The sequence below is a fragment of the Ochotona curzoniae genome, unplaced genomic scaffold, assembly GCF_017591425.1.
Source record: "Ochotona curzoniae isolate NIBS_2020 unplaced genomic scaffold, NIBS_Ocur_1.0 scaffold_4683, whole genome shotgun sequence".
NCBI classification, from domain to species: Eukaryota; Metazoa; Chordata; class Mammalia; order Lagomorpha; family Ochotonidae; genus Ochotona; species Ochotona curzoniae.
Genome location: NW_024467121.1, coordinates 15,369,590 through 15,382,937, shown reverse-complemented (window position 1 = coordinate 15,382,937; position 13,348 = coordinate 15,369,590). Strand labels below are relative to the sequence as shown.

Genomic DNA, 13,348 nt, shown 5'->3' with positions numbered 1-13,348 from the left:
TTTGGAAGTAGAGATGCACACTGCATTGTACCTTCACATCTGCATAGGACAGTTTCTATCATATGGTGACTATACATCCCCTTAAATAAAAAGCCATAAAACAAAATCGACAATAGGAAGAAAAATAGACAATTTGCAGCAATATGAAGTTAAATTACATGCTACAGAATGACCTATGTGTCACTGAAGACATAAAAAAGAGAATAAAAAACCTCTTGAAGAAAATGATGCTACTGCTTAATCTATGTGTCACTGAAGAGATTAACAAAAGAAAAAAGAAAACTTTTTTGAAGAAATAACAATAAAGACAAAAATATAAAAACTCATGAGATGTAGCAAAAATAGTATTGAAAGGGATACTTACAACATCAGGTGCTTACAAACAATCAAAATGTCCCAAATAAATGATCTAACAATGCATCTCAAGGATTTATTAAAAAGAAAAAATTAATAGGAAGCAGAAAATGATAAAAGTCCACAACAAAAATAGATGGAGTCAAAGCTAAAAAAACTACAAATTGCAACAAGAAAGAGCCATTTTTAAAAAATTTAAGCAAAGCAAACTTTTAGCCATATTAGCAAAGAAAAACACAAGGGGGAAAACCAACTAAAATTAAAGATGAAAAAGAAATGAGATCAACTTTCTGCTCTTTACATAGGTTGTAACATTATTGGAATAGGTAATGGTAGAAAATCTAATGTTTTGTTGGCTTGGTATATGTAGAAGTTTCACTAGGAGTCTACTTTTATTCTGTAGTAGAGATGCATTCTGTCATTGCTTTGATTCCTGGTGTTCTGGTCTCCATTACATCCTTCATTCGTGAGATTACACATGTGTGTTTATTTACCTTGATTTCTTGCTTTGTATTTTCAATGGCGATTGTCTTACCTTAGAGCGAACATAGGCTATTTGTCCAATGCTATTTTTTGTGTGGCTTGCCTTTAAGGGCTGGCTTGCCCTTTAAGGGTTAAGGAGCAAAGGTTTGACCAATTCAAGCCCTGGAGAAAAAATGTGCAGGGGTCACTGAGGAAAGCAGTGAGCCATGCACAAGGAATCCCACCCACTGCTGTTTCCAAACCACACCAAAACAGGTTTCTGAAGCCTATGGCTAAATGGGTGGGCCAGGAGGAGCCTGGCTTGCAGGCTGTGTCGGGGATGGAGGCATGCATGGACAGCCCCCCCAGCCTGGGCCTGGAAAGTCCCCGCTCTGGTGTGAATCATGCCTGCACTGCAGCTGGCGCTCCTGCAGCTGCTCACCCAGTTTTCAAAAGACTTCTCATGAAACTCATGTCTCTGACGAAGCGTCTTGATGCCAATACACTTTCGTGGCCACCAAGAAGAAACAGTAGAGAAAAAAAAAAATGTTTAAAAAAATGTAAAATGGAACAGGCCTGGGAAATTGGGCCTTTTAACTGTTGTGGTTAGAACATAACCACATGTTAATTTACCTGTTTCTAGGGCAATGAAGACTGAATGGTATAAAAATACAGACAGCTGCCATTATAAATCATGTCAACCACCAAACTAACTTTTAACTGCTTTGCTTTAGTCTAACCTGCAGATATTTCATTTTCAAAGTGAAAACTGGTATATTTTCAGGTTGGAATGAATCACTTATAATCTCTCCTTCTAATGTCTTAGGCATCAAAAGATCTTCAATTAGATGAGCCTACACCATGCATGAATACCGAAAGCTCAGGTTCTTTTTTGTTGCTGTTGTTTTGTTTTGTTTATTTATATAGTGAGAGACAGATATACAGAGGCGGAGTTCCCATACCCTGGTGCATTGCCCAGAATCCCAGTAATAGCCAGGTTTGAGTCAGGATGAAGCTAGGAATCAGGATGCCAAACTCAGGTCTCCCACAAGAGTAATGGAAACCCAACAATTAGAGCCATCCCCTGCTGCCTACCACACTCTGCAAGTTTAATACAGCTCCTCAAGCTCTGATTTATAGAGGTGTCATAAATCATCCACTATGAAATTTATAATGGTAATGGATGTAAAATACTAAGTCAAATGAACCTATGTTTTCAAATTTGTAATAGTTTATTAAGGAGAATGTCTGACAGCATAGTGGTCTCCACTAAGCTTTTAAAATTCCAAATGCTGAAATCAAAACTTTTTCTGGGCCTAAATATATTTAGTTGTTTTTAAATTTAAAAAAAATGTTAAAGAGAAAAGAGGGAAAGCATACTGCTTTTTTTTTTTTTTACTGATAAAATTACTTTGGTTTTATCTTAGTTTAATTGCATAAATTATTTTCATAAGAACAATTGTACAGTGATTTTCTTCTGTACCCCTAACAGTCCACAGAGGAAGCATGTGTCTAGATTGTTTTATGTTACCTAAAAATGTTCTCACTTCCTAAAATTTATCACCAGCTCCCTGGAGACGAGGATAGGGTATTTTGGGTTGGCAGCATATGTCAAAGTGGTTTACGCAGTTTCAAGAAAGCCAGGGAAAATAGCACCAAACTATCCTGAGAATCAGTGTCCAAAAAGAATCCTCTGGGCTTTTACTTTTTGCCTAATGGCTCAAGAAAACAGAATGGTTACACCTGATACACCTCACACTCGAGAAAGGGGACCTGGGCCCACGGACAGACAGTGACACAGTGGACACATTAGGGAAGTCCATAAGCAAGAATGATTATTTAAAAAGGGGAATCTAGCACTTTCTGCTTAGGCATGAAAACAGGGGCTCCAACCCTAAGGATAAAGGAAAGGGGCAGATGAGCTAGTAAAGGTGTCTCCTCCAAATGCTGTTACCAAGGGAAACGCGAGGAACACTACCATTTGTGGGCCATCAATGCCCTTTTCTTCTTTCACAGCCCAGCATCCTGAGATGGCGGGTCATAGCTCATAGCAATGATGGTTTTTCTCCTGCCCCTCACTCTTCACCCTCACATGCCACTGCTAAGGGCCAATCAGTGCTCACAAAGGACCTCCAGTTGGCTGGACCTGCTGGACACTCCTCAGTCTTTCTATGACTTCACCTGCGATGGCCTGTGACACTGACCACACCCTCTTGCTCAAAACTGGTTTCCTCTTGCTTACTTCCGCCCTCTGGCCACTTTTTCCTCCTGGGGCTCCTCCCATTCGCTCAGCAAGCACATTGTCGGACCTCTACCACATGCAAGAAAATAGTGCTAGGTGTTGGGGTGCAGGGACAAACACAACAGCCTCCCCTCTGAAGGCAATTACTCAGTAATGTTAATTTGTTGAGAAGGGACTGACTGCTGGCACACGTCCTTGTTGGACACTCTTAACTGTCAAAGCTATGCCATCTTCACCTCCTATGGCTTTTGCACATCTTCCTAGGCCTTTGGTTTTCTTGGGGTGTCCTCCATACCTGCTTTCTTCTCTTTTCACTCCTTTTGTGACTGCTTCATCCACATCAGACTTACATACTGATGACTCACAAATCTAGACCCAGCCCAAATTTCCTTTCTCTTCCTGTCAGACCCATTATCTCCCCCAGAACTTCCCCCAGGCTCCAGAATTGAGCTCATCCTCTTTCCTCAGAACCGGCTGCTGCTGGCATTCACTTTTTACCAACAGCCCCCTTTCCCTCTCAAAACATGCCAGACCACAAATCCAGGAGTCATCTTTATGCCTGCTTCTTTTTCGGTAACAGTATGCGATCACTCATGCATTCTACAGCCTAATTTAATGTGTACCCACTTCCTTTTTTCCTTGTTGCAACCTCCGTCCAGTTCTCATGTGTTTTTGCACAGAGATGATTTCCAGAATGCCTTTGGCAGAGTGCATGGTTCTGGTTGTAGGTGTCTCTGCCACACCCTTCTTACTCACCTTGCACACCAGTCATCGAACTGATAGGATCATGGCCCTCTCTGCTACACTCTTCAGTGATTCTTCGTGGATATTAAGAAATATTTAAATTTCATGATCTGTTAGCTGTTTGTATTTGTTTATTGATTTATCACCCTAACTTGATTGTTAAGAAAAAAAGGGAGTGTGTATCTTACCTTATTCATCTGCATTTCAGGGTCTAACTTGCTCCCTTATGTGTACTAAGTGTTTTTTTTAAAGATTTATTTATTTTTATTGGGAAGACAGATTTAGAGAAAGAAGGAGAAAACAAGAGAAAGATCTTCCATCCACTGGTTCACTCCTCAAATGGCCACAACAGTTGCATCTGAGACCATGTGAAGCCAGGAGCCAGGAGGTTTTTTTCAGGTCTCTCACTTGGTGCAGGGTCCCAAGGCTTTGGGCCATCCTTTACAGTTTTCACAGGCCACAGGTAGGGAACTGCACTGGAGGTGGAGCAGCCAGGACACAAACAGTGGCCCATATTGGGATCCCCGCACTTGCAAGGTGAGGATTTAGCTATTAAGCCACCACACAAGGGCCCTGTAGTACGTCTTTAAAGAAGGCAATTAAAGAAACATTTCTTTTCCATTATTTTTCCAAGATTACAAAAATCCTTTATCATTTATTTATTCCTTAGTATGTTCAGGATATATCTAAATTATACATACAAAACATTGTGGATGTGGATATGTGTGTGTGTGTGTGTGTGTGTGTTTCACTAGACTAGACACTAAGTAACTTGCCACTGAAATTATTATTTTCAATAATTAACATAATCTGCCTCACAGATAAAGTCCTGTTAGTATCCAGGGTTCCCTGTCAGAGAGCAGGAGCTCAGAAAATGAGACAGGTGACTTTAGCAAGCAGGTAGGGAATGGCTTAGATAGAGGGTGTTGTGCAAGAATCCTAAGTTGAGCAATCTGGTCCTCTGAGAACGAATGGGAACCCAGCACTAAAAGCTTCAATGCCTCAATAGAGGTCACAAAAACAGACTGTAGACAGAAGGAAGAACAAAACTTTCCTAGGAAAACTCTGACTGTAGCCCCGAAGATTCCCATAAGGCATTCTTTTACATAATGAATTAGTGTAATACCGATACATTTAGGCAGTTCCCAATTACATACACTCCTTAGAAGAGCTGAGGAAATAGTCCCTCCAGCCACTTACTGTATTTTTATAAGTTAACCATTTCTTAAAATGTATTTATTTTTAGTTACAAGCAGATTTTACAGACAGAGGAGACAGAGAAGGCCTTCGATTTGCTGGTTCACTCCCCAAATGGCCACAATTGCCAGAGCTGAATTGATCCAAAGCTGGGAGCCAGAAGCCTTCCTCTGGTATCCCACATGGGTGTAAGGTCCAAAGGCTTTGGGCCATGCTCCACTGCTTTCCCAGGCCACAAGCAGGGAGCTGGATGGGAAGCAGAGCCGCCGGGACATGAATCAGTCAGTGCCCATATAAAAGACTGATGTCACAGGCCTGAGGAGACCCTTGCTGTGTCACCTCGCGATCCCAATTTCCTGTATTCTGTAGTTTGGTTGAGGAATTCTAGTTGAGAAGAGCTAGATTAAGGTGAGCAAAATTAAGGATGAGAATTAAAAATGCAGGACTATCCAGAGTTTGGTTTATGCATTATGTATAAGAACCGTATAGAATTATTCATGAGAAACAAGATCCCAGCAGTTGTTATCACTGTTTCTAGTCTCTTTTTCTGCCCAAGAATAACTGGGGGGAAAATGCTGTTATAGTGTTGGCCTTGGTTCTAAGAATAGTATTTCGTATAACTGAACATCGGGGTTGAAAGCAAAAGAGTCTGAGCATTGCGTTTCATCACCACTTTCATCAACTTTTGAGTAAGAGAAATGAACAATCAAACCAGGGAAACAATGACGCAGCCTTCCCCAGCACAAAGACTGAAAGATACCAATCTGCCTGCGTGCTCAGCAAGTACACAGGGACACAAGATCTTCGGGTCAGAACCAGACTGTCCCCTGCAGGGCTTCTTGTCCCCTGCGAGAGTCCTTCCTCCAGGCATGACTGAGAGACTTGGAGGCTCCAGGAGGAGCTCAGAGGCTGGGGTTTGGGTTGCATAACATGTTTCTACTGGGAGGGAGAAATTCCTTTTAGACTCCTGCAAATGATCAACCTGTGCCCTAGAGCATGAAATGTGATTACCCCTTATCATTATCTTAGTTTACCCAGCAAGCTACACTTGCTATCAGTAACTAGTCAGTCATTTTTTTTTTCTCTCAAAATTCGACGCACCCTGGTTAACCACATAGGAAAGACTTAGGCCCATGATTTAGGTTTAATTCAGTTATCCAACATTTTCCTTGAGACTTGGCCTATGGCTGTGCTCTAAAGCAAGGTAAAAGCCTCCTGAAAAAACCATCTGCCTGCTCTAAAAAAGTGGTTGGAAAAGAAAATACCAATAACGAAAAGACGCATCAACAGTGCATCATGATGTTTGCAGACAGTTTCTTAAAGACAAAAACTGCAGACCTGCTAAGATATGGAAGCTGACCTGACCCAGAAAATGTATATGCCATGGCTGTGAGTATTTTACTGTTCACCATATATGATTGTGGGATTGAGAGTGTGTGTGTTGTGTTGCACTATGGAAGTAGGAAACAGCATTAATTACACGGCTTAGTAAAGCCAACATCTTAAAAAAAATCTAGCACCTTCACTTCACGCCATCACAACAAGAGCTGCAGCACCAACCTAGAGCACCTAGAAACCCCCCACATTAGGCTATCAGATCACATCTTGCCTTGCCATGGCAACTTGACAGACCTGTGTTGCAGCCCAAGTGTATCCCTCCACCATATGCTGACCTTGACAAAGCTGCCATAGATGCAGTTTTGAACTGGCTAATTTAAGTCACTCAGTGGTGTGGAATTTTCAACATCTGGATAATCTATTACAGATACTGGTCAAGTTTCTGATACTTTGGAGACCAAAGATAAATGGAGTGAGTATGGTCTGTCACAAAATCACTCTAAAAACAGAAATTGCATTTGAACAACAGATTTGCAAAGATTTGCAAGTGACATTTCAGAGTACCTTCGTATCAAACACAAGAAATTGGTCAAGTCAAGTACACAGAAAAGCAGTGTCTAAACCTTGATTGTGCTATTGACTTTGATTTTGCTAGACCTGCAGTCCATAGTTCAGCCACCTTTGGTCATGAGGTCTGACTTGCTGGGTAGCAGATGATCTTTAACAGTTCCAAATCAAAGCTGACAAGGAATAACTTTGCAGTGAGCTCTAAGACTGGGATTCCTAGCTACATACTAATGACAATGATATGACAAAATGTGGAGGAATAGTTCATCAGGAAGTGTCTGAAGGTCTTGATACCTCACTAACCTTATGTGAACATCAGGTACCAGCTACACTTGTTTTGGCACTATAGCTAAACACAAGTTGGATCCCACTGTTTCCATTTCTGCAAAAATCAACAACTGTAGTTTAACTGGAGTAGGCTACTCTCAAACTAAGGCCTGAAGTAAAGCACATATCACTCCAACCCAGGGGAAGAGTATTAATGCTGTGACCACAAACTTGGACTTGCCCTGGAGTTGTAGGCTTATTCTAGTGGAAAGAAGCCACTGGGAATGGATATCTGAAGATTTGGTCTTAACAGAATTCCACTGTGACCAGCAGAGTTTTGCTTCCCTCTCCCCCCAGGAAGCTGGACAAAACAGAGGATGATCTAAACATAGCTGTGTTTTAATATTTAGGTAATTTCTTTCAAAAATGATTTTTAAAATCTATTTGAAAGGCAGAGTTATAGACAGGGAGGAAGAAACAGAGAACAGAGGAATATATAAATATATGCATATATTTATATGTATATTTATATATATACATATATATATATAGAGAGAGAGAGAGAGAGAGATCTTCCATTCACTGGTTTACTCACCAAACACCCTCAATGGTCAGGGCTATAGACCAGGCTGAAGCCAGATACCCAAAGCTTCTAGGTCTCCCACTTGGGTGTTATGACCCAAGGAGTTAGTCAATCATCTTCTACTTTGCTAAGTTCGTTAGCAGGAAGCTTGATCAGAAATGGAGGTCTCAGGTCTCAGACCAGTGTCTATGTGGGATTCCAGTACCTTAGTGGAAGCCAAACCCACTACACCACAGCCCTCAACAGATTCTTGTTAGCTGGTTTCTAGTTGAATTGGTCATCTCTATAGTTAACAACACTGTTAGTAGTGAAATCGCCTCTGTGGTATTTAAGTATCTTAACTAATGTCCTACCCACCAAAAATGGAATAAAATGTCATGAAAGCATGCATGTTTTCACGCCCCTTTTAACACTGAGTATTCCCATTGTTTGAAATATATCAGTGAATGTTTTAAGATGAGTTTAAAATTTTTCTGTTAAATTCAATCACCATGAGAATTACTTTTGGTATCCCAGAACATTATAAAATATGAGGAAAAAATGCATATAAAAAAAGATCTGGGCCAAGTTCAACGGAGACCTACCAGTATGAGCCTATAACAAAAACAAATTCAGTGAAAACATTACCCTATATAAGAATTAAGATGAAATTGTTTGTAAGAATTTGACATTGCCATGATGCATATAACTTCCACACATATGAAGAACCCCCATACCCTTCAAAAAAAAAAAGAAGAAGAAGAAAAGAAAGAAAAGAAATAGAAGCATGGTTTCTTTGTTTTCTGAAAAGTTGTTACACAAATATAGGCTCCTTTGTGGTTCACTGATTGTAAAACAATTACCCCTACAAACAGACCAACAGCTAGCAAAGAAGGGCTAGTGTATATTTTTCAGTTTGTGGTCTCCTTTGGGTTGAAATACAAAGAGAGAGAGTTAACAAAATGAATGACTACATTACACCTGAAGGAGATGGGGAATCCAGATAACCTGCTAGCATGTTTCTCTTTGACAGCCATCATGACACACGTACCTAGAAATACAATTCAGGTGGTTAGCAGGGCACTTGCGCTGTCATTTGAATTAAAACTGTTGCTTCAGGGCCAGGGAGGAAGCCAACTTTTTCCCAATGGCATGGGGAGGGAGGTGTGTGGAGGGTGGTCCATCCCCACAGTGAGTAAATGATGAGAAGAGTTCTGTATTGAACTTTCTCAGATCACCCAATAGTTGCTATTACAACACCTTGCGGAATGTAGCTATTTCTTTCTTGTCACTTGAAACTTCGTAGCTTGGCATGCCAAAGCGGAAGAAAGTAGCTTATCAAATCCAGCATTCTGGATACTGGAGTAATTTGTAGTTCTTTTAGTGTTATATCAACAATGTGGCAAATTCAAGGACTGATATTTCTTTCACTAATGGAATTAAGAATGAATGAGCCAAAGCAGTAATCAATGCTTTGCTCATTGTTTGGCTAAGCAGAATGACATTTAATTGGGGAAAAATACAATTTTCCAATATCTTTATTGTGTAATATTTTTACTGAACTTAAATACATTTGAATTTTGTTAGTGAGTATTATTATTCTTGCTTTTAGATGAGAAACAGGAAAAGTAGGGAATGAAAACGGGGTCATGAACAGAGTCAAGGAATGAGTGTTTCTCTCTCTCTCGGAGTGCTGCTACTGGAGCAAGGAGGTTGGTGAATGCGTCTATAGAGTCCCAGAAGGAATATTCAATAACAGTTTCTCAGATGAAACTAATCAGTTTATACCCATACACAGTTAGAAAAGCTAAGATTTGAAAAGGGTCAAAGCCAAAGAAGGTACACATGTGAGTTACTCAAGGATGTCTCATTGACACTGGTGGTGGAAAGAAAAAGGCAGAATGGCTTTTTCAAAACCTTGAGGCAGTGGGTTAAACCGAAGCTTGGGAAGTTTGTATTCTGTATCAGAAGGCCAGCTTGAGTCCCAGTTACTCAGCTTCCAATCCAGCTTCCTGCTAATGCACCTGGAAAGACAATGGTTACTCACCCAAGCACTAGAGACCCTACAACCAAGCAGGAGACCGAGCCTGAGTTCCCTGTTCCTGGTCAAATTCTGGTTATTGCAGGCATTTGGGAAATATCAATGGATTAAAAATCTCTCTCTACAAGGCCTCCAAATAGAAATAAACACCAAGAAAAATGAACCACTGATGTGTAACTTTTTCTAGAAGGCTCTCCAGTTGCAAGATCCTAGCACATTTGCTAATCCAACACTTTGAGAAAGTCCATGGATGGGATTTGTCCATATCCCTTCTAACCTGAGAGGACCCAATGAATTTAACCCCATTTCTTATTTGGCCTCCAAAATATTTTTTCATTTCAACTTATTTCCCATGTTCAAAGTATATTTCTCCTCTGATGAACTAGTTGATGTCTCCTAAAGAGACGCTCCAAGGGCATCTCAACACATCTCTCTTTGTCCTGTGGCTTCCCCAACCCCAAAGCAGAAGTACATCTCATCAGCATTTCACTGGGTGTTCTCTGATGAAGACGAAGCGTGAAAGGAAATGCTGTGAGGTTCATAAGAGAATGTTGCATTCCTCTGAAAACTCAGTACAAGGCAACAAATTAATAGGCCTGAACAGGTTTCTAGATATGTCAGATACAACTCTGTAGTTAGTACCTTTCAGATACAAATTCCTACAGAACTTGAGTGTGCTTGCTATTTCTGATATGGCGAAAACTAGAGGTGGGTACATTTAGATGGAAGAAGTAGAGGACTAAACATGAAGTCAAGTGAGCTCTTGATATACAGATGGAATGATGATTCAGTGGCAATGTTTTAGAAGGGATTCCTTAGAAGACTGGAGTCAGGCCTGACTCAGGGCAGGTGCACAATAAATACTTGAAGTTTGAATGACAGAATTTTGAACGGGCACAGCAAAGAGGGAGGAAGGAATAGCGATGGGGTCAGGGGAAATGAATGAAAAAGCAATGGTGAACAAATGGAAGGATGGAAGGATGGAATGGAGGGAACAGAAGATTCTGTATCTGGCTTGCTTCTAATGAAGTAGAAATGTATATGGATTTTTAAATTTGCTTTTTCTTCATAGAAATAACAAGTTGGAGAACATCACATATTTTATTTAAGGAACTGTTCATCTCATTAAATAATGTCCTACAAATTTAAAAAAACCAAGACCCACTATTTGACTTACATTTATGAGCTGTATAATAAGAAAAAATTAGAAAAAAAATCAATCGACTACAATTAACCATAAAAATACTTTCCTTTCAGCAGTCCTAAAAGAAATAAATGTGTTATCTTCCCTGGCTGAGCCATGGACTATGCCTCTTGGATGGTCACATGCTTAAATTAAATATTAGGGCCCTCTGGAATGGGCCGCTCACTGGCAGGGAGAGGCTCGACCCGAAACAGGCCCAATGATGCCATTTCTCAGTAAGCACATCACAAAGGGTCTCCAAGAAGACAGCACATCGAAGAGCTTGCCAAGCCAAGTTTGTGTTGTCATCCACCTATTTTTAGTAGTGCAGCTGGGAAGTCAAATGACCAACTAAGTGGAATTCTGAACTACAAGGCAAAGAAAAAAAAAAAGTTGAAGCACTTGAGTGGCTATGGGATCAAGATCCCAGAGTCGAAGAACAAAAAGCCCAGCAGAAGTGTGCCAAGTGTTCAGAGGATGCCTGGCTTGCCTTGTGGGTCAATGACTTCCTCTTCACACTCAACCCCGGGGGGAAACTGTGGATGATGTATCTCACACACATACTCTCGGTCTGACCTCGTGCCCGTTCTCACAGTGCTTAACACCCAGTGAAACACAAGCCAGAAATACTTAGGAAGTTTTCAATCTTCCAGATTACACATTGGAATAACCAATCAAAACAGGAGTTTAGAGACTGCAAAGTTTTTCCAATGCAGCTTTCATGCTTCCCTTTTTAGTTCACTGTTCTGTTTTCTTCCTCACCTCATCTTCATTTCCCTCACCATTGCCATTCAGCTGGTCATGCGAAGAGGTCATCATCAAGGACATCACAGAACTCTTTGAGTGAGTGAGTGACAGGATTAAGTCAGATACGAGGTTTAGGAATGTCTTCCTAGCAGGTAGCAATACCTAAAAAACACTGATGATGAAATCTTTTCAAACACACATTTGCTTCTACCTCGGGTTATGTATATTGGAAGCCTTGATGCGTACCCCAGAAAATTATTGGTACGTATCTGGGAAAAGAAGTTGGCCCTCAGAGACAATGAAAAATTTACTCAGAACAAATTTGCTTCCTTTTTCATCAACATTACTGCCCTGAAAAGGTGTCAATGGTTGCAGATCTTGCAGTACATCCTTGCAAGCAATATAAAGAAATCACACCACAATTAATGTGAGTATTGTCCAACTGATTCTATGTGCTTCGTAGCACCGGTTCGTCAACCTACTGTTACGTCTCAAAATACTCAATCTGTATTTCGTCTTCATTGATTATTTAAATTCAGCCATATGAATAAATATGCTCAATTTGAGTAATCTCTCTTAAAAGGAAATGGATTCAGTTAACTTCTATGATGTCTGTTAGGGGGCCTATTTTAGAAAACCTGCTAATAATTTTAAGTTATAATTACTGATTCGGAATTGAGTCACAGCTATTTCCTTACACTTTTAGCATCTTTATGTTCCATGAGATCATCCAATAGTCCATTCTATGTAGTTAAAATTTATGTAAAAAATAGGGAATTAGGAGGCCCGTGAAGTGACATAGCAGATAAAGCTGTCGCCTGCAGCACCAGCATTTCGTATTGGTGCTAATCCGCGTTCTGCCTGCTGCACTTCCAATCCTGCTCCTTGCTAATGCATCTAGGAAAGCAGCACAGGGTGACCCAAGTGCCTGGACCCCTAAATTAATGTCGGAGACCTGGAGAAAATTCCTGGCTCCTGGCTTCAGCTTGACCCACATCTGGCTGATGTGGCCACTTGGGGAGTGAGCTTCCCCTCATCTCTCACTTTCTCTCTATTAGTCAACCTTCAAATAAAAATATCTTCAGAAAGAGAAAGAAAGAAAGAAAGAAAGAAAGAAAGAAAGAAAGAAAGAAAGAAAGAAAGAAAGAAAGAAAGAAAGAGAGAAAGAGAGAGAGAGAGAAAGAAAGAAAGAAAGAAAGAAAGAAAGAAAGAAAGAAAGAGAGAGAGAGAAAGAGAGAAAGAGAGAAAGAAAGAAAGAAATAGAAAGAGAAGAAAAGAGAGAAGGTACATAATTTCCCTAAGTTACTTCTCTAATAAATAACTAGCATTTATTTCTCTAAAGTTATTTCTCTAATAAAAACCTAGGATTTCATTTCAAGATTCTCTGATTCCAGTATTTAGCCTTCTATTTCCATTGTTCTGTTTTAAACTGCTCAGTATCATCTGGAATCATAAACATGATGTATTTATTAAGTGACTTACCCTAGTATTAAGGATAAAAATTGGAAGTAAATAATAAGCAGCTACAGGGCTAGCATTGTGGCAAAGCAAGATAAGCCACTGCCTGCGAGGCTGACATCTTACACTGGAGCTCCAGTTCAGGTCCTGCTTACTGTTCTGACCCAGCTCCCAGCTAACATGTCT

General features: G+C 40.3%; 1 pseudogene; it reads left to right on the top strand.

Moving 5' to 3' along the window:
• The first annotated feature begins 1,156 nt into the window (after nucleotides 1–1,156).
• Nucleotides 1,157–7,425, top strand: LOC121148210 (annotated as a pseudogene).
• Nucleotides 7,426–13,348: the final 5,923 nt, after the last annotated feature.